Source organism: Felis catus, chromosome D2, assembly GCF_018350175.1.
Source record: "Felis catus isolate Fca126 chromosome D2, F.catus_Fca126_mat1.0, whole genome shotgun sequence".
NCBI classification, from domain to species: Eukaryota; Metazoa; Chordata; class Mammalia; order Carnivora; family Felidae; genus Felis; species Felis catus.
Genome location: NC_058378.1, coordinates 4495159 through 4514042, shown reverse-complemented (window position 1 = coordinate 4514042; position 18884 = coordinate 4495159). Strand labels below are relative to the sequence as shown.

The 18884-nt window shown below is 40.3% G+C and overlaps 1 long non-coding RNA gene across 1 annotated transcript in view; it reads left to right on the top strand.

The window, feature by feature from the left end:
* The first annotated feature begins 6287 nt into the window (after window positions 1-6287).
* The window catches only part of LOC123380728, a 28120-nt gene continuing 15523 nt past the window's right edge, over window positions 6288-18884 (top strand). Inside the window, exon 1 of the long non-coding RNA XR_006586819.1 lies at window positions 6288-6852. This is a non-coding gene — a long non-coding RNA (uncharacterized LOC123380728). The remainder of the gene's footprint in view (window positions 6853-18884) is intronic.

Genomic DNA, 18884 nt, shown 5'->3' with positions numbered 1-18884 from the left:
GCACACGGAAGACAGCCAAACGTCATGATGGTTCTGAGCTCTGTTTTCTAGCCTGTTGTGAAGACCAGATCCCATTTGTCTTCCCGAGTTTTCCAAGATCCTTTAGCATCCTTAAATTACTGACTTAGGCTGGTTCAAGATGGACGCCTGTAATGTGCAGCCAAGAGATCTCAGCAACATCGTTTTTCATGGTAGTTTCAGATACTGCAGAAGAACTTATTGCGACATACCTGCCTGGTTACAGGATCTATTATTTTATTTTAAGCTTTTTTTTTTTAATTTAAAGAATGTTTTTATTTGGAGAGAGAGCACAGAAGGGGACAAAGAGAGAGGGAGAGGGAGAATTCCAAGCAGGCTCCACATTGTCAGTGCAGAGCCTGATATGGGGCTTGAACCCACAAACTGTGAGGTCATGACCTGAACTGAAGTCAGATGCTTAACCGACTGAACCTCCCAGATGCCCCTCTGTTATCTTATCTTCAAATACTGGAGCCTTGGAGTTTATGCGCGCTCCCAGTAGCCCCCTGCCCTGTCCAATCAGACTTGAGACTGGTCAGCACACCCTGTGAGGGGAAACGTCTTGACCCTGTCCACGTGTGGCAGGACCAGTGGTGTAGCCTGGAAAGCTGGAAGTCCTGCTCCTCTTCTGTAGAAGATACGGCTTCCTCTTGACCCAGTACAAGAGCGTGCTTCACTTTTCTGACCAAAATTGGTGCTGTTGAAAAGAAATACATCCAGATGGAGTGAATATATTCCATACACAATATTTGCAAACCAGTATCTTATGTAATGTACCACTCCGTATGTTTTGTGGATGTGAATCATGCGGCAGCCACTCACGGACTTTGTGATATATGGAAATTGCTATACGGCATGAATTTTTTTTAAGCTTAGCCTTTTATACAGCTCATGAAATTTAAAGTCTTGGTCCTTGCCCCAGAGTAGATCATTTCCCTAGAATATCAGAAAGAGTAAGTACATTTTTCTGGGCTCTGACATAAAACGATAATTCATAGAGCTAGAGATGAGAGAGCTGGTCTTTGTAGACGCTTTACATTTAATGCTGGGTTACGTGAAGTTACAAGCTCCAAAATTGCATATGTAATATGCTATTGTGGATAATGTGTGGCTCAGGTGTTGTGTACATGAGCAAAATCAAGAAAACTCTCTCCATCCTGTATTAGGCATTATCCTGCTGATAACCACAGGTGAGAAGAAACAAGTAGGAGCCCAGACATATTGTAAGAGTTTTGTAGTTGGTGCTGTTGTCAGAAGTTTAAAAGCAGTGACTTCGATTTTTACTAATAAAATGGAATGTAGTAGTTGGGCTTTACCAAAAGTTCAATGCATGGAATTGTCAGTTGCCTTTAATCTGCTCTTCTACTAGGAGTGGGGACATTAGGTATATTCACTTTGAAGTTTTTGCTAACAGGGATGATTCAGTGTAGAGTGTAAATCTGAACACTCTAAGGAGTAATTTAAAAAAAATTAACATTTATTTGTTTTTGAGAGGTAGAGAGAGTGAGGGGGGAGGGTAAGAGAGCGAGAGAGACACAGAATCCGAAGCAGGCTCCAAGCTCTGAGCTGTCAGCACAGAGCCCCACGTGGGACTCGAACCCACGAACAGTGAAATACTAACCTGAACAGAAGTCGGGCACTCAACTGACTGAGCCACCGAGGTGCCCCCTAAACTCTAGTTTAAATTGCCGAGTAATGTAATTGGAAACCTAGATGGACAGCTGGGAAATTTTTCCTAAAGGTCAAAGCCACAGCTTAACATCTAGAGGATTGACAATACGGGGGGTGGAGGGGAGGATTTTGAGATAAAATAGGGAAAAAAAGTGACTGGAAACCTTGGGTTTTCGCTGCCAAGAAATGGTGCCAACCTGTGTGGCTGCATCTATTATTTTTTTTTTTTTTCATTTCCAGGGCTTTGGAACATGCTAGTACTTTGAACCTTTTTCTCCTTCTAGGCCATTACAAAGACTACTGTCTACTTAAAGCTCCAACGATACTGTCATTGCTGTTTTATGCAGACAGTGTTTTGAGGAGTTTATTTAAATAAATCCGCATAACGTGTGCGGTCACTCTTCATTCTTCCGCATTTCCTCGAGGAGCACTCTTCGCTATGTCCCTTGGCCCGCGTCTGTAGATACCACTCTCTGGTCTCAGGACCGGAGGCATCCTGACATCCTGTCGTCCTCCAGCTCCGACCATCTCCGTGGAGAAGCCAGCCCTCAGCCGGCTTGCCGCTCTTTGGAAAGTCACGTATCTGCCGTTCTGCTTGCATTTATGCTTTTCTTTCATATTCAGCAATTTTATATGATATTTATGGTGTTTCTATTCATCTTGTTTGTGATGTATAACATGTGTGGAATCTGTAAGTTAACATCTTCAAAACGTAGGAGTTTCTATCTCTTAAAATTTACCGGCTGCCTTTGTGGTTAATATCTTCCAGTAATTTTTAACAATTGTCAGAAATTTGCCCTATTCCTTTCTCATTTATCCTTACAACAGGAGAGACCGTTTTTCCCACGTCACTATGTCCGTGTGGCTTTTGATTTATTTTTTTCTTTTCTTTAAAAGTCTTTATGAAAAAAAAAAATCCTTATCTGCCATCTACTTTATCTTGATTTTACCTTCCAGTTTGCTAAGCCTCTTTTTAGTTGTGTTTCATTTTCTGGTCATCTCATCCATTAAGTATTCTGTTGGTTCTTTTATCTTTTATTTCTAGAATTCCCATGTGAGACTTTACCATAATTTCTACATCGTGTCTTATAAATCCTGAGGCCCTCAGTCCTACAACCTCAAGGAACTGGGTTCAGCCCACAACCCTGTGAGCTTAGCGAGGACTCTGGACCTCAGGGGAGATGGCCATCACTTGGATTACAGCCCATGAGACCCTGAGGAGGGGACCCATCCAAGTGGTACCCAGGCTTCCAATCTGTGAAAACTTCAAGATCATATATGTGTGTTTGTTCAACAATCAACAACTTTCTACCTCTAGGCTGTATCTTCTCTTTCCAGAGGCAAAAATAGCTACATCTTTTGAGTCAAATCTGTGGTTTTTGAAATGCTGTTACCTGTGCTTTCTGTGTGGTGTCCTCACTAGTAGGATTGGGTTACCCATGTAACCTTTTCCCTGGACTCCTGATGGAAGCATCTGCAGGTACCTTTCCCATGTGTTATGGTAGCCTCTCTTTCACCATGTGGAACAGTGTCTTACGCTTTGAGGAAGGGGCACAAATTGAGAATGGCAGTGGTGATCAGTGCTAATCTTTTTTTTAATATTTTATTTTTGGGACACCTGGGTGTCTCATTTGGTTTTGACTCGATTTCAGCTCAGGTGGCTCAGTTGGTCTGACTCTTGATTTCGGCTCAGGTAATGATCTCATGGGTTCATGGGATCAAGCCCCAAGGTGGGATCTGTGCTAACAGTGCTGAATTTGCTTGGGATTCTCTGTCTCTCCCTCTCCCTGCCCCTCTCCCCACTCCTGAGTGCATGCTTCCTCCCTCTCTCTCTCAAAATAAATAAATAAGCATTGAAAAAATAAAGATTTTAAGGAATTTCTTCATTCAACGTGGGGCTTGAACCTAGAACCCCAAGTCATATGCTCTATGGGCCAAACCAGCCAGGCAGATCTCTCTGATCAGTGCTACTCTTGAGAATGGGTGTCACCGGAAAGACTTGAAAGTCTGGACAAGAACTCCAGACCTGACACCTGTATAAGCACAATACCGCTGCAGTCACTCAAGTCCGAAGAAATAATACCTCAAAGCTGCAAAGGATCTGAGTTCCTAGGAAGAACACCTACTATACATTTGGTCTCCTTAAAGTCTGTAATTCTCTCCGCAGCATTTTGGCAAACTGCCTAATGACATCTCTTGTTTATCTGTAAAAATAAGTTTGCAGAATCTGCCATGACAACAAGTGAGGATTGGATCAAACCAGCTCTTCTCTGTGTAGAAGCTTTGGAGCTTCTCCAGAGGGTTGACTCAAGCTCGTGCACCAATATGAAATGATTGCATAAATACATGGAAACATTAATAGTAGAAGGGCATGACTCCAGAGAATCTCTGTTTTTCCTGGCATGCTGTTGAAGAAAGATGGCTCCAACAGGTGTCTGTGCCACAATGTCATCTTCCAGTAGGTGAAAAGAATTGAATGCAGACTCATTAACAGGGACATTAGAGGTATTTAATGTTAGCATTGAAATCCAAACAAGGAAATCTCCGACTGTCTGAAAGTGAAAGTGGTCAGCCTCGCGGTGAGAAGGCATGGTAGCTAATTACACCTGTAATGAAATGGATCACATGTCCATGTTCATCTTTGACAGTTCTGGGCATTAAAGAAGGAAATTTGAAGTAAAAAACAAAAAAACCCCAAATAAAATACAACACTATCACTATCACTTGAATTACAACTATTTCTTTCAAAAATCAGTGCTTTTTATACCTGTGGGATGTAGTTAAGCCTGGAAGTAATGGTGTGTGTGTGTGTGTGTGTGTGTGTGTGTAGGGTGCATTTAAAAAAATTTATTTTTAATTTTTGACAGGGAGAGAACACGAGCAGGGAAGGGGCAGAGAGAGAGGGAGAGAGAGATTTTTCTTTTTTTTTTTTTAGTTTTTTTTTTTTCAACGTTTATTTATTTTTGGGACAGAGAGAGACAGAGCATGAACGGGGGAGGGGCAGAGAGAGAGAGGGAGACACAGAATCGGAAACAGGCTCCAGGCTCTGAGCCATCAGCCCAGAGCCCGACGCGGGGCTCGAACTCACGGACCACGAGATCGTGACCTGGCTGAAGTCGGACACTCAACCGACTGTGCCACCCAGGTGCCCCAGAGAGAGAGATTTTTCAAGCAAGCTCCAAACTGTCAGCACAGAGCCTGACATGGGGCTCGAACCCATGAACCGTGAGATCATGACCTGAGTCAAAGTCGGACGCTTAACCAGCTGAGCCACCCTGGCTCCCCAGGATGCATTTATTAATGGGAGTTGTATGAAGGACACTCTGTACCTCTTATTTTAAGTATTACACACAATTACAAGACATTCACATATGCAATTTATATGATAGGAGAGTGCTCGGAATAAGTTTTAAGCTTTGTAGGAGTGTGATGAACAAGTTATTCACTTGATAGCTTATCTCAGTTGTCTGTGTGAAGATGATTTTTTCTGGCCATCTTCACCTGCAAATATTGCACTAACTGAAGAAAACAGGTTTTCAGTACGACTATTTCCCTAAGTTGTCTCTGGAAAGAGTGGTGCCAAGAGTTCAAGCTGAAGGTGTTTCAATCCTGTGCCTGATGGGGGGTGACGTGCTGAGTTGGAGCCGTCCTGTCACAGTAGGAGGGAACGTGAGGATACACGGAGACCCCGAGGAAAGCCGTCACGTTTCTGCTACATACGAGCCACTGTGAGCACAAGCGTGGTCTCCCCTTGTCAAGATTGAAGGGCTCGGTGGATGGCACGGATGGGTAATAATGAGGGGAGATGAGGTGTTTTCATAATCAAATATGCTTTTTAAGTTACATAAAAATGTATTTATCTTGAGAGAGAGAGAGCAGGCAGGGGAGGAGCGGGGAGAGAGGGGGAGAGAGAGAGAGAATCGCAAGTAGGCCCCACGCCGCGACGTGGAACTCTGAGGCCATGACCTGAGCCAGAATCAAGCATCAGACTCTTAACTGACTGAGCCATCCAGGTACCTCACGATTTAGTTTATTCTTCAATACTTTTTTCCATTCACACCCACACACGTGCTTGTGCATGGACTTATTTATTATTTTTGTTGTAATTACCAAAGGTTTACAAAAATGGATCATAGATACAATGTTTAATTTTTGCTCTGGTCATTTAATGATTTGTGTTGTTAAAACCTTCAGTTTATCTATTCCTATGCAGCCGCAGGTCAGTCTTTTAAGGTATATGTATCATTAGGCTCATTACTTTTTGTCATCAGCTGGAGCTGTGTGCAGGGCGTTCTTCATTTAAAAATTTTTACCTTTCAATTCTGCACATTCTAGTTAGTACTTTACATTTTTTAATGTTTATTTATTTTTGAGAGAGAGAGAGGGAGAGAGGGACACAGAGAATCTGAAACAGGTTCCAGGCTCCAAGCTGTCAGCAGAGAGCCAGACGCAGGGCTCGAACTCACTAACCGTGAGATCGTGACCTGAGCAAAAGTCGGACGCTTAACCGACTGAGCCACCCAGGTGCCTTGATTTATTTGTACTTTAACTAGCATTGTATCCTTTCAAGTGGCCTTGATTTTTTTTTTTTTTTTTTTTTTTTGGAACAGGGGTTTAAGTTATAACTCCAAGTATCCTGTGGGTCTGAGTGCAGCCTGGAGTCCTCCTCCTCAGGGAGGTGGGTGTTAGCATCTAACCCCCTAACTGTTGCTCAACGCAGAATTCTTTCATGGCTGCAGAAAATGCTCTACCTTGCAATATACTCTAATTCTGGTACTTGAAGATTTGTGTTTGTTTCTTGTACATTCAGCTGTAACTTTTTAAAATAGAAAAAAAGCACTGTTATTTTTTTTCAACATATCCATGTCCCTATGAATTTTTTGAGAGAGCTTTTCAAACCGGCCTCGTTTATTAGATTATTGAGAATGGAGGACCACTTCTCATCCCTGATGACTGCACAAATCTCTGGACGTGTGTGCACAATTTATTGATTTACTCGTTCACTTAGTGATGCGGATGTGTTAATTTTTACAGTGTTCTGGAAGTTCCACCGAGATGCCGTCGGCATTGCTTTGCCTCGGAGCCCAGCCTCCTGCCGGGCGTGGTGCCACAGAGGTCCCGTGTGCCTTGCGGCTGGCGGCTCGTCGAGTCTGCTCCGATGTGGTAAGTCAGCACTGGCTCTGAGCTCCTTTTTCCTCGCCGTCTGTTCCTTTAACGTCAGCTGCTCTTGATTTGCATTTTGGCATCTGGTTGTGTTGTTGGTGCCCGTTCGTCTGGCATTTTTGGTGGAATCGGGCCTTCCTGTGGTATCCCTTTTGCTCTCTTTTGTGTTAGTTTTGCCTTGCACTGTTTAAACATGCTTGTCCTCCGAAGGAAACAAGGGAGGATACAGCCATGGGTCCTATTCAGATGGGTCCTGTTCAGATCGGCCTCCCCGACTGGTGAGTTTCGTGTGTTTCGAACCAGCTCCGTCTGGGCGAACTGCCGAGTCATCGATAAAACCAGACAGGTTCTCCTTCCTTCTCGAGTTTTTGTCCTGAGGTCTTGGTTTTGGTGCAGAGAGCGTTCTGTGGTTTTATGCCTGCTAAGGAAAGCACATGGTCGGGTCTGTGTTCCGAGACGGCCTTCCAGAGCCCGGGGGCCCGAGACGCAGGCGCACGAGCGAGCGTTGTCCTCCTGCCTGCGGCTGCCAGCTCTTGTGGGGCCTCCGAAGGGCAAGTCCTGTCCTCTTCCGGGAAACCCACTGCTTCTTGTATACACCAGCCCTTGCACTTAGCTTTCTAAATGGCATGACTTCACTCAGGATGATTTGGGCCTTCGGTGGCCACGCCGGGAAACGTGTGACTTGAACACAATTGTTCACCTGACAAGTGCCTTTGAAAAGTAAAGGAGTAAGTTTTCTCAGGACCAGTTGGGCAGCGGTTTTCATTGGTTTGCAGGGGCCTCCCAATGAAACCCTGAATCAGAAATTCTTTCAGTAAAAGATTCTTTGCCCAAAGCTAATGAGAAGTTAGCAAACTCGACTCGTTTCCTAATGAGTCCCCCCCTCCCCCCAGCCTTGCCCTCCAGCCGCCCCGCTGTACCCAGCTCTCTCTTTCCTCCCAGCCTCTGCTCTCTGTCTTGCCCCTCAGGAGACCTTCCCCTCCCTTCCCCTGTCCAGATCCCGTATCTCTCACCAGCAACTCTCGTAAAACCCCCACATGGCAGTGCCTTTACATAGTCTTCACTCCCAAGAGCCAGCTGTACAGGCAACTGTAGAATCGAGCCCCTGGACTTGAGCTGAATGAAGAGATGCATTTAAAGAGTTTTCTAGATGCAGAAAAGTCACAGAATTTAGCCAGACCAGGCAGTCTCACCGCCTTTATTGCTTACTCCTGTACAGCATTCTGGCACTTCCAAAATGAATGCACGTTTACTTTCTCATTTTCTCCTCGTACCGCTCGTGTCGTGTAGATGGACGCTTGGGTCTACATTTGACGAACGGAGTCAGAGATTCAGATTAATGCCCGACCCCACAAGCAGTTAATATTAAAACTGGCCAACAAATATTACGAATTACAGCACTGTATAATCTCTCCCTGGCCGTGCTGAACACATAATCGTATTTCCAGATCTCTTCTTTCTATCCCAGTTGTTGACAATGATACTTGATTGTGTATCAGAAAACACATAGAAATGTACAAATTGGTTTAGTTTTGTAGTCTTGGGATTGCCGACCTTGGCTTCTCGTCTGCTGCTTTTGGTTTAATAGTAAACAATTATTACTCTTTCATTAATATGTTCAAAATGAAATTCTTCATATGATCAGATTTTTTCAGTTTTTTCTTCTATTTTAAGTTGTGTGTAATACAATCATTGAGATTCAAAAAACCTTGATTATTTATACTTTGTAATTCTGCATCTTTCTTTATATATTGATTTATGTAACTGTTTCATTGAAATTACCTTCAGACCACCTTATAAATTATAAAAATGTCAAAGGTCTTCAAAAGCTAAGGGGTAACTATGGGCATTCTGTGAAAGGATTTCATAAAACCAACTTGTGCTAGCTAGTTCAATATTCTCCTTTTACAAATTTTCCCCAAATCCAATCAGTAGTCATGGATGCTTATATAACCCAGGTTAATATTTGGCTCCGTTGAATTTATACTCCCCTTAAACACAGGCTAATACCATGACTAATTGTACCAGGGACAAACTGTACATGCGTATTAGGGCTGGTGTGAAGAGGCTGCATGCTCTTGATTAAAATTATGTGATATTTTGGTACATTCATACGATCTGTGCATTTTTAAAAATAAATTTGAAAACTCCAAACTAAAGTTATTACATAAAAAGAGCTGGGGCCTAAAGAATAAAAAGGGTGCAGAATATTCAGGTAAACTTTCGCAGGCAAGTGCCCAAGAAAGGAGTAAGTTTAGCAAATTCAACAACAGACATAAAAATCGATTTTCCTAGAAGGGTAAAGGTAACATCACCATCCCTGGAGGTGTGAATCAGGTGATCACCAAGGACTCAGAATGTTTGATCACACTGCTCAGTCCTTGCGTGGCATTGCCATTCACCCAGCATGTGTCCTAGGATCCTTTGTCATGGTGCACGGGATTCTAGATTCTCAAGTTGAGTAGACTGTAAGTTACTAGTATTCAAAAGTTTGATGCCTCAATAGCTGTATTTGTCATGCTAGAAGGAACAGAGAGCTAATGCTTCAAAAACAGGATTGTTCACTGGAATGGTATTCCTCGATGGCATAATTCAAATTTTAGTAATTTGACAAGTTAATTGAGGAATAATTCAGACTTAACTCCTTAGCAAATTAATTTGGGATCCAATTTGTTACAGCGAAGTAAATCCTGAAAGAAATGCAGAAGTGTCTGATAAAACCATAAAAATGATGATAAATGGGGCTGTGTAGCAGTTTTGCATTTCCCGGCTATGTGGCGGGGAAAATCCAGTGGTCTGTTTTTATGCCTGGGTCTCACCATAGACATATACAAGAACACTGATTAAAAATAGAGCACTACATAAATGTTTGATTTAATACTCTGTAAACAATTCTCTTCTTTGTCTGAGGAATATTAAATTTCTTGTGTAATTTTCAGCAAGTCTCGGTGGTGCCTTTGGGAAATGTGTCACAAATAGAAATTAGCATTGCGTGGAACAACTCATAGTCTCTCTGGAGTGGAGACTTCACAGGACATTCCTTTCTGAGTCAGAAACTTGAGATTAGGAATTAATGAGGTCCTCATGAGCGCTTGGTGTCAGTGGAGAATCTGGGATTCACAGCTGGGATTTTCTGTATACGTATTTTTGATATCTTTTTTCCCGTGCCAACTTGTCAAATATGTTACTTTTACTTTGTGTTTGGTTTAAAAGCTCCCTAGAGCCAGAGAGGCAGGATTGGAATAATGACAGGAACCCTTACCAACCCTTTACCTCCTTCAGGGTTCCGGTCCTTCCTTTGGAAGTGATAATGGCTCTCAGCGTAAGTTGTGAGGATTAAGATGAGTACTTCAAGTTATGGCTTTCCTGGAGTACTTTAACACAATGCCCATACGTGGAAACATAACAGCAGTCCCTTCGGCTCTTGATATTGAGCTTTGTAAACTAAAAAATCCGGAACTTAGCCTTATTCCTATCTGGGAATATTTTCTCCTTTCTTTTGTTTTTAGTACCAGCCATTTATATAAATCATTAGTCTTGAAACTGGGCACAGAATTGCCTATGGAGTTTTCTACTAAACATACGCACACAAAGTAATGTCCAAGTGAAAATATATGTGGAAATCCAGAGAGTTAAAAATGAAAATTTGTATTTATCATAGCCTTTTCTGCCATGGGAATTCATGTTATTATATTGCTAATTATAGGAATATGTCATTATATATATATATATATATATATACACACACACACACACAGAATATAAATATATAGTAAATTATAGTAATATATATTATATATAATATATATATAATAAATATATGGTAATATATGTATATATATTACATATATATAATAAATATATAGTAATATATATGTGTATATATACACACACACAGAGAATATAAATATATAGTAATAAATGTACTGATAAATATAGTATATAAATTTATATACTGTGCATATATATAGTGTATATTGAGTTTTATTTGAAATTTTTTACTTGAAATATATATGAAAAATAAATGTATAATTTTGTTATTTGATAAGAAGCCTATAAAGTTGTTAAGCACATGATCTTGTGGAAAAATAAAAAAACTTCGGAAGAATTTTCAATTTTATGCTGAAATTGTTTACAGTAAGAAAAGGTGCAGAGCGTTGATATTTTGAACCGATTGTGTCATCAAGGTTATGGAGCCCACCTCCTGTTAGGAATGATTTTGTGTCAGAAATACACCAAGAGGGAAGAAGCAGTGAAAAAAGGAGAGGGTGGGTGAAAAGTGTGGCATGAGTTTGAGAAAAGTAAGGCAGCGTATCCGGTGTGGTGTGTGTGACCACCGTGGCCACCCCACGGCCAGGGTCCACAGGTGCAGGGGGGAAGGTGTGCCCTTAGCCTTGTCTTCACATAGGCTGCAGACTCACGTGTGGACTCACACATACGGGGATGGAGAGTTGTGTGTTTGGGTTTGAACTCTAGAGGAGTCTTGTAGTAGATGATGCAGAAGCAATTCGTTTCAAGAGTCAGGACAAGAACTAGGTCATGTCACGCTAAAAGGCGATCATATTATCTGGTGCCAAGTGTTCCTGACTAGACTTGATCAACTAAGTGAAAAGCTGAGAAAGCAATTTAGGGTTTGGTTTTGTGTCAAGATGTCTTGTTGCAAGTATAGTTCTGCAACAATGTTCGTATTGTTTTAATTTTCCTTATGTTGTTATGACCTCTCAGTAAGTGTTGCGAGGTTATTCTGGTCGTAGGACTTTTCCTTTAAGTACAGTCATAGGACCGGTGCTGGGGGTAGAAACGGGAGACAGAGCAGTGACCTCGCGTGTTGGGGTCCTTCTCCGTGTTGTGCACCTGTTACCTGTGTGCTGTATGCTCATTACTGCGCCGCGCCTGCCTGCACGGGAGGAAACTCAGGGCGAGGACACGGTAGAGGTCATTCTTGAGTGGTCGTTTCATGAATCGCCCCTGCGTCTTGCCGCCCCATGGAAAGATAAACCCAAGTCAAAAGATGGAACATAGGTTGGAAATAAAATTAAGATTTCAGCCTTGGCCAGATCTCTGTGCACACGTTGCAAGACGGCTGGCAATCTGAGGTGCTCACCAATGTCTTTGTGTCTCTGTATATGTATCTTACACACAAGTACATGCATGTATACATGTCCCACAACTATTTTTACTTTGTACATATTGTTATGCCACGTGTATTATTTATTTTATGATATGCTGTAAAGATACCTGTATGCCTGCACTTCTATGCCACTCTATTTTTTAAAAAAAATTGTAATGTTTATTTTTATTTTTGAGACAGACCGTGTGAGTGTGGGAGGGGCAGAGGGAGAGGGAGACACAGAATCCGAGGCAGACTGCAGGCTCTGAGCTGTCAGCACAGAGCCCGATGCGGGTCTCGAACCCACGAACTGTGAGATCATGATGTGAGCTGAAGTCAGACGCTTAACTGACTGAGCCACCCAGGGGCCTCTATGCCATTCTATTTTTACTGCCTCCATGGTATTTCGTATTTTAGATGTCCCTCTTTAGTGAGACTATTGATTCTAGTGTTTCTATTTCAAACAACGCTGCAGTAATATTTGTGTGTATTGCTGGTATATACAATATGAGTATTTCTATTATTAAAAGTTTATTTATTTTGAGAGAGAGAGGGAGGGAATGAGAGACAGAATGAGAGTAGGAGGGGCAGAGAGAGAAGGAGAGAGAGTCCTAAGCAGGCTCCAAGCTGTGAATGCAGAGCCCGATGTGAGACTCAAACCCATGAACTGTGAGATCATGACCTGAGCCAAAATCAAGACTCAGACACCTAACCGACTGAGCTACCCAGGTGCCTCACAATATGAATACTTCTACCCAATAAGACCCTACATACAGAATTGCTAGATCAAAGGTCATAAGTATTTTATATTTTTCAAAATCAATTAAGTTGCCTTCCAAACAGCTGAATTTATTTACATGTATAAATGGTTGTGAACGGTTATTTTATCAATCTTTGGAATTTATGCTGATCTGAGAGCTGAAATATATTCCATTCTTATTTTATGTTGTTAATTTGAAGAAGCATAGTGCATATTTTAAAAGTAATCCTTTGAGTTTAACATTTTTAAACATTCTTTGATAATTTTACCAGTGCTCTTGGTTACCAAAGAGGAGGGAGGTTGAAGGGCAGGCAAAATGGGTGAAGAAGATTAAGAGGTACAGACTTGCATATGTAAAGTAAATAAGTTTTGATGTATAATGTACGGCATGGGGAATGTCATCAAGAATACTGTAGCAACGTTGACGGAGACAGATGGTAACCAGGATTATTGCGGGATCGTTTCATAAAGTATAAAAATATCGAGTCACTGTGATGTACACCTAAAACTAATAGCCTATTGTATGTCCATTACACTTCAATAAAAGAATAATTCGGGGTGCTTGGGTGGCTCAGTCAGTTGAGTGTCCTTTTGCCTTGGGTGACGATCTCAAGGTTTGTGAGATCGAGCCCCACGACCGGCTCGAGGCTGACAGTGCAGAGCCAGCTGGGGATTCTCTCTCTCCCTCTCTCTCTGCCCCTCCCTGCCCACTTGCTCTCTTTCAAAAGAAATAAACAAACTTTAAAAAAAAAGAAAAATTTTACTAGTTTTTCTACCTTTTAAAATTTATTTTTGAAAGTCATCTGCAGCCTGTTTCTAAAGCACCTACTCCACGTAGGTCCTACCTAAAGCGTCCTACCAGCCACGTATGAACATTTCGGTGTCATCCTCACCAACGTTTGTATTTGTCTTTTTTTTTCTCTTTTCATGATTGCTATCCCAGTAGGTGTGAGGCAGCGTGCTGTGATTTCGACTGGCACTTTCTGGATGACTAATGATGCTAGGTATCTTTTCATGTGCTTTTTGGTCACTCATACTTTTTCTTTAGAGAAAGGTCTATGCAAATCATTCGCTGTATTTTAAAAACTAAGACCTTACTTTTTTTTGAACAGTTTTAGGTTCACAGCAAATTTGAGGGGAAGATACAGAGATTTCCCATATGTTTCCTCCTCCTATACTTTTGTAGTGTCGCCTCATTATCAACATCACCCTCTAGAATGATACATTTGTCACGGTCAGTGAACCTCCAGTGACACATCATAATTGCCCAAAGTCCATATTTTACATTAATGCCTGTCTATTTCTAGGCTCTTGGTGGTGTACATTTTGAGAAATGTATCAGGACACGCAGCCATCATTATGGTATCGCCTACGGTGTTTTCACTGTCCTAAAAATCTGCGGTGCTCTGTCAGTTCACCCCTCCCTCCCTCCCTGGCAACCGCCGATCCCTTTTCCCATTTCCATAGTTTTGCCTTTTCCAGAATGTCATATACTTATATTCAGGTTTTTCAGGTTGACTTCTTCTACTTACTAGTACGCACATAAGTTTCCTCCAGGGATTTTAATGGTTTGACAGCTCCTTTTAAGTGCTGAATAATATTCTACTGTGTGGATGTACCACGGTTTATTCATTCGTTCACCTACCCGAGGACGGACATCTTGGTTGCTTCCAAATGTTGGCATTTATACATAAGCTCGTCTAAACATCTGTGTTCAGGTTTGTGTGTGGTCATAACTTTTCAACTCCTTTGGGTATATATCTAGGAATGCAATTGATGGCTTGTATGATAAAGAGTATGTGCGATTTTATATGAACCTGCCAGACTCTCATCCAGACTGGCTGTACCATTTTGCCTTCCCACCAACAATCATGAGAGTTCCTGTTGCTTCACATCCTTGTCAGCATCTGGTGTTGTCAGTGTTCCAGAATTTGGTCTTTCTGGTAGGCATGTACTGCTGTTTCATTGTTGGATTTCCCTGATGTCATCGATGTCAAGCATGTTTTCATGTTTATTTTGCATGTGTATATCTTTCTGGTGAGGTGCCTGTTAAGGTATTTGGTCCATATTTAAATCAGGTTGTTTGTGTTATTGTTGAGTTTTAAGAATTCTTTGTGTATTTTAGATGTATCTTTTGCAAATATTTTCTGCTAGTCTGTGGCTTATCTTCTCATTCTCTTGACATTGTCTTTTGCAGATCAGAATTTTTTTCAAGATTATTTATTTATATTGAGAGAGACAGAGATAGCTCAAGTGGGAGAGAGGCAGAGAGAAAAAGAGAGAGTGAGAGAAAGAGAGAGAATCCCAAGCAGTCTCCGCTCTACCTGTGCAGAGCCTGTTGTGGGGCTTGAACTCACGAAACCGCAAGATCATGACCTGAGCCAAAAATCAAGAGTCATATGCTTACCTGACTGAACCACCCAGATGCCCCAGAGAATTTTAATTTTAGTGAAATCCAGCTTATCGATGATTTCTTTCATGCATTGTACCTTCATGTATTGTCTAAAAAGTCATTGTCATATCCCAGTATGCCTGTTTTCCAATGTTCGAGGAGTTTTGCAGTTTTGCAACCTACATTTGGGTCTGTGATCCATCTTGAGTTAATTTTTGTGAATTGTGTAGATTCTGTGTCTAGATTAAATTTTGCACAACTGGATGTTTTCTTGAAGACTATTTTTGCTCTATTTTATCAGCTTTATTCATTTGTCAAAGATCACTGCATGTGTGTGGGTCTATTTCTGGGCTCCCTGTTTTCTTCTGTTGATCTGTTCTTCTCTTCTTTTGCTGGGACCACACTGTCTTGATTACCTCCGCAAGTCTTAGGGCTGAGTAGTGTCAGTCCTCCAGTTTTGTTCTTCTCCCTCAATATTGAGTTGGTTCTGGGCTCTCTGCCTCTAGAAACAAACTTTAGAGTCAGTTTGTTGATATCCACGAAATAACTTGTTGAAATTTTGATTGGGATTTTGTTGAAGCTGTTGATCAAGGTTTGTTGATGAGGTTTTCCTCATATATATCTTGTACATATTTTGTTAAATTTTTACCCTAGTATTTCATTTTTGGGGTGCTGATGTAATGATAGTATGTTTTTAATTTTAAATTCTACTTTTTCGGTTCTGGTATAGGAAAGTGATTGACTTTTGTGTGTTAAGCTTGTGTTCTCCAATCTTGTTTTAATCACTTACTAACATTTGCTCGAGTTTCAATTGGCTTCTTTTATTTTTGAGTTACAGTTTTATATATTCTGGATAAATGTCCTTTACAAGATACATGATTTACACATATTTTTCTCCCATTCTATAGGTTGTCTTTTCACCTTCTTGATGGTGTCCTTGAAAGCACAGTGTGTGTGTGTGTGTGTGTGTGTGTGTGTGTGTGTGTGTGAACGTTCATATGTATTCCTTAGGATTTTTTATATGCAAATTATGTCATCTGTGCAACTGCAAATATAGAGAGTTTTACTTGTTTCTTTGCACTGTGGATGCCTTTGAGTTGAGTCCTGTTATTTTATGTGTTCTGAAAATTGCTGACTTTTTTTTGAAGTATTTTATCTTTTTATATTTGTTATGTTACTGATGGGCTGGGATACATGTCATTTTGCTAATTGTTTTCTCTCTGTCATGACTTTTATTCCTCCACTTCTCAATTTAAGCTTTCTTTTTTCTTGAATAGATATCCTCTACTTTATCATTTTAATTCCTTTGTTTTTTTTCTTAAAATTTGCCCTATTTTTGAGTTACTTTCTTAGTGGTTACCTTAGGATTAAAATTAACATCTTAATTTAAAATATCTGGTTTCAGAAGAATACCAGTTTAATTTAAGTAGAATACTAAACCTTTGATCCAGTAATAGCTTGCTCTTGCTGTACTCTTTAGTGCTATTTTTATCATATAAATTACATATTTATATATAATAAGCCTATCAACACTGTTTTATAATTTCTTTACCCAATTGTCTTTTAAAACTGATGTAAGAAGAATTACAAACAAAAATATATTTCTACTATTTCACTATTTATGTATCTATTTAACTAGATACATTGATGCTTTTTATTTTTTGTGTGGAACTAAGTTACTGTATGTTGTTTTTTACTAAAGGATTCCTTTTAGTATTTCTCATAGGGCCAGTCTGCTAGTGACAAAATTTTCTCTGTTTTTGTCTACCTGGAAATGTTTTAATTTATCCTTCATTTTTGAAGGATAGTTTTCCTAGGGATAGAATTCTAGATTGATAGTCTTTTTCTAGGAGTAATTTGACTACGTCATCCCACTCTTTTCTGGCTTCCATGGTCTTTAGCAAGAAGTTCATTGTTTTTCTTATTGAGAATTTCTTGTACATGATGAATCACTTTTCTCTTTTTGCTTGAGATTTTCTATTTTTCTTAGCTTTTAACTTTTTAACTATGTTGTCCTGATGTGGGCATATTTGATGTTGCCTGGTTTAGGGTTCTTTATGATTCTTGCTTGTGTAGATTCTCAAATTTGGAAAGGTTTCAATTATTTTTTCAAACGTTCTTTCTGCCCTGTCAGCCCTCTGCTTTTGGGACACCAATGATGTGTATTTCATTATGTTTGATGGTGTCCATGATCACTGAGGCTCTGTTCATTTTTTCTTTAATTCTCTTTTTTCTCTAATTGGATATTAATTGAACTATCTTGAAGGTCATTATTTCTTCTGTCACTTTAAATCTGGTATTGAACCTCCTAATGAGTTTTTTATTTTAGATACTATACTTTTTAGAATTTCTACCTTGTTTTCTTTTATAATTTTTCTCTCTTTATATTTTCTTTTTAAAAATGTTTATTGGGGCACCTTGGTGAGCGGCCAACTTCGGCTCAGTTCATGATCATGCGGTTCGTGGGTTTGAGCCTGCTTAGGGCTCTGTGCTGACAGCTCAGAGCCTGGAGCCTGCTTTGCATTATGTCTCTCTCTCTCTCTACCTGTCCCCCACTCACGCTGTCTCTTTGTCTCTCAAAAATGAATAAACGTTAAAATTTTTTTAACGTTTATTTATTTTGAGAGATAAGAGATGTTTATTTTTATCTCTCTTTGAGAGAGATTGAGAGTGTGTGTGTGTGTGCACAAGCAAGGGGGTGTATATACAGAGGGATACAGAAAATCCCAAGCAGGCTCTGCACTGTCAGCAAAGATCCTGAAGTGGGGTCAGTCTCACAAACCATGAGATCATGACCTGAGCCAAAACCAAGAGTTGGACACTTAACCAACGGAGCGACCCAGATGCCTCATTTTTATTGATATTTTCTTTTTGGTAAGATGTCCTCATACTTTTCCTTAATAACTTATGCATGGTTTCTGTGTAACTTGAACATATTTATACTTCAAATCCGTAGTTTAAATTGAAAGTCATTATCTGATAGGTCTTACATCTGGGCTTTTTCTTAGGAGTATGAATCATGTTTCCTTATTTTGCTTCTCATAATATTTTGTTGAAAACTGGAAAATTCAATATTAATATGTGTCACCTGTGAAAATCAGAAACTGACCCTAGGTTTGTTTTTACTTTCTTTGTTGTTGTTATTGTTGCTATTTAATTTTCTGAGTTAATTCTGTAAAGTGTATTCTTTGTTGTATACAGCTACTAAAATATGATTGGTTTACATTGTCATCAAGTAGGGCTTAGACAGAGCTTTTCCAAATTGATTTGAATCAGTAAGTCTCCTGGCCTTTGTCAAGGGGCACATGTGTGTGGTTGGGGCACATGTTCCACATTCTGGCTGGCAGCTTATGACTCTGTTTGTGCCCTCTCTGTCTACTTGTGCATGCCCTTCAGGTCTATCAGAAGTGAGGGGTAGTAGCCCTTTTAGGTATTTCTTCAGCATTCACATATTTATGCTCATTGTATAATATCTTTGGTCCTAGGGATATGTCGAGTTCATAGCACCTCATGAACCACACATTTCTTCTTTTTCTTTGAACTTTCTTGATCAACCATTCGTTCACCCCAACTGATATCACTACCTCAGGCAGTTGCGGTGTTAAACATTTACCACTGATTGTTTATGACCAATGCTCTTGGATAGACTTATTTGCAGAGAGTGAGCTCTGATTCATTTCAAATAAACATAATCCCTGAGAATAAAGCTGTTCAGGGACCTTCCACGTGTAAATTAGTGAGAGTTCCATGCAGAATAGGACATCTGGTGG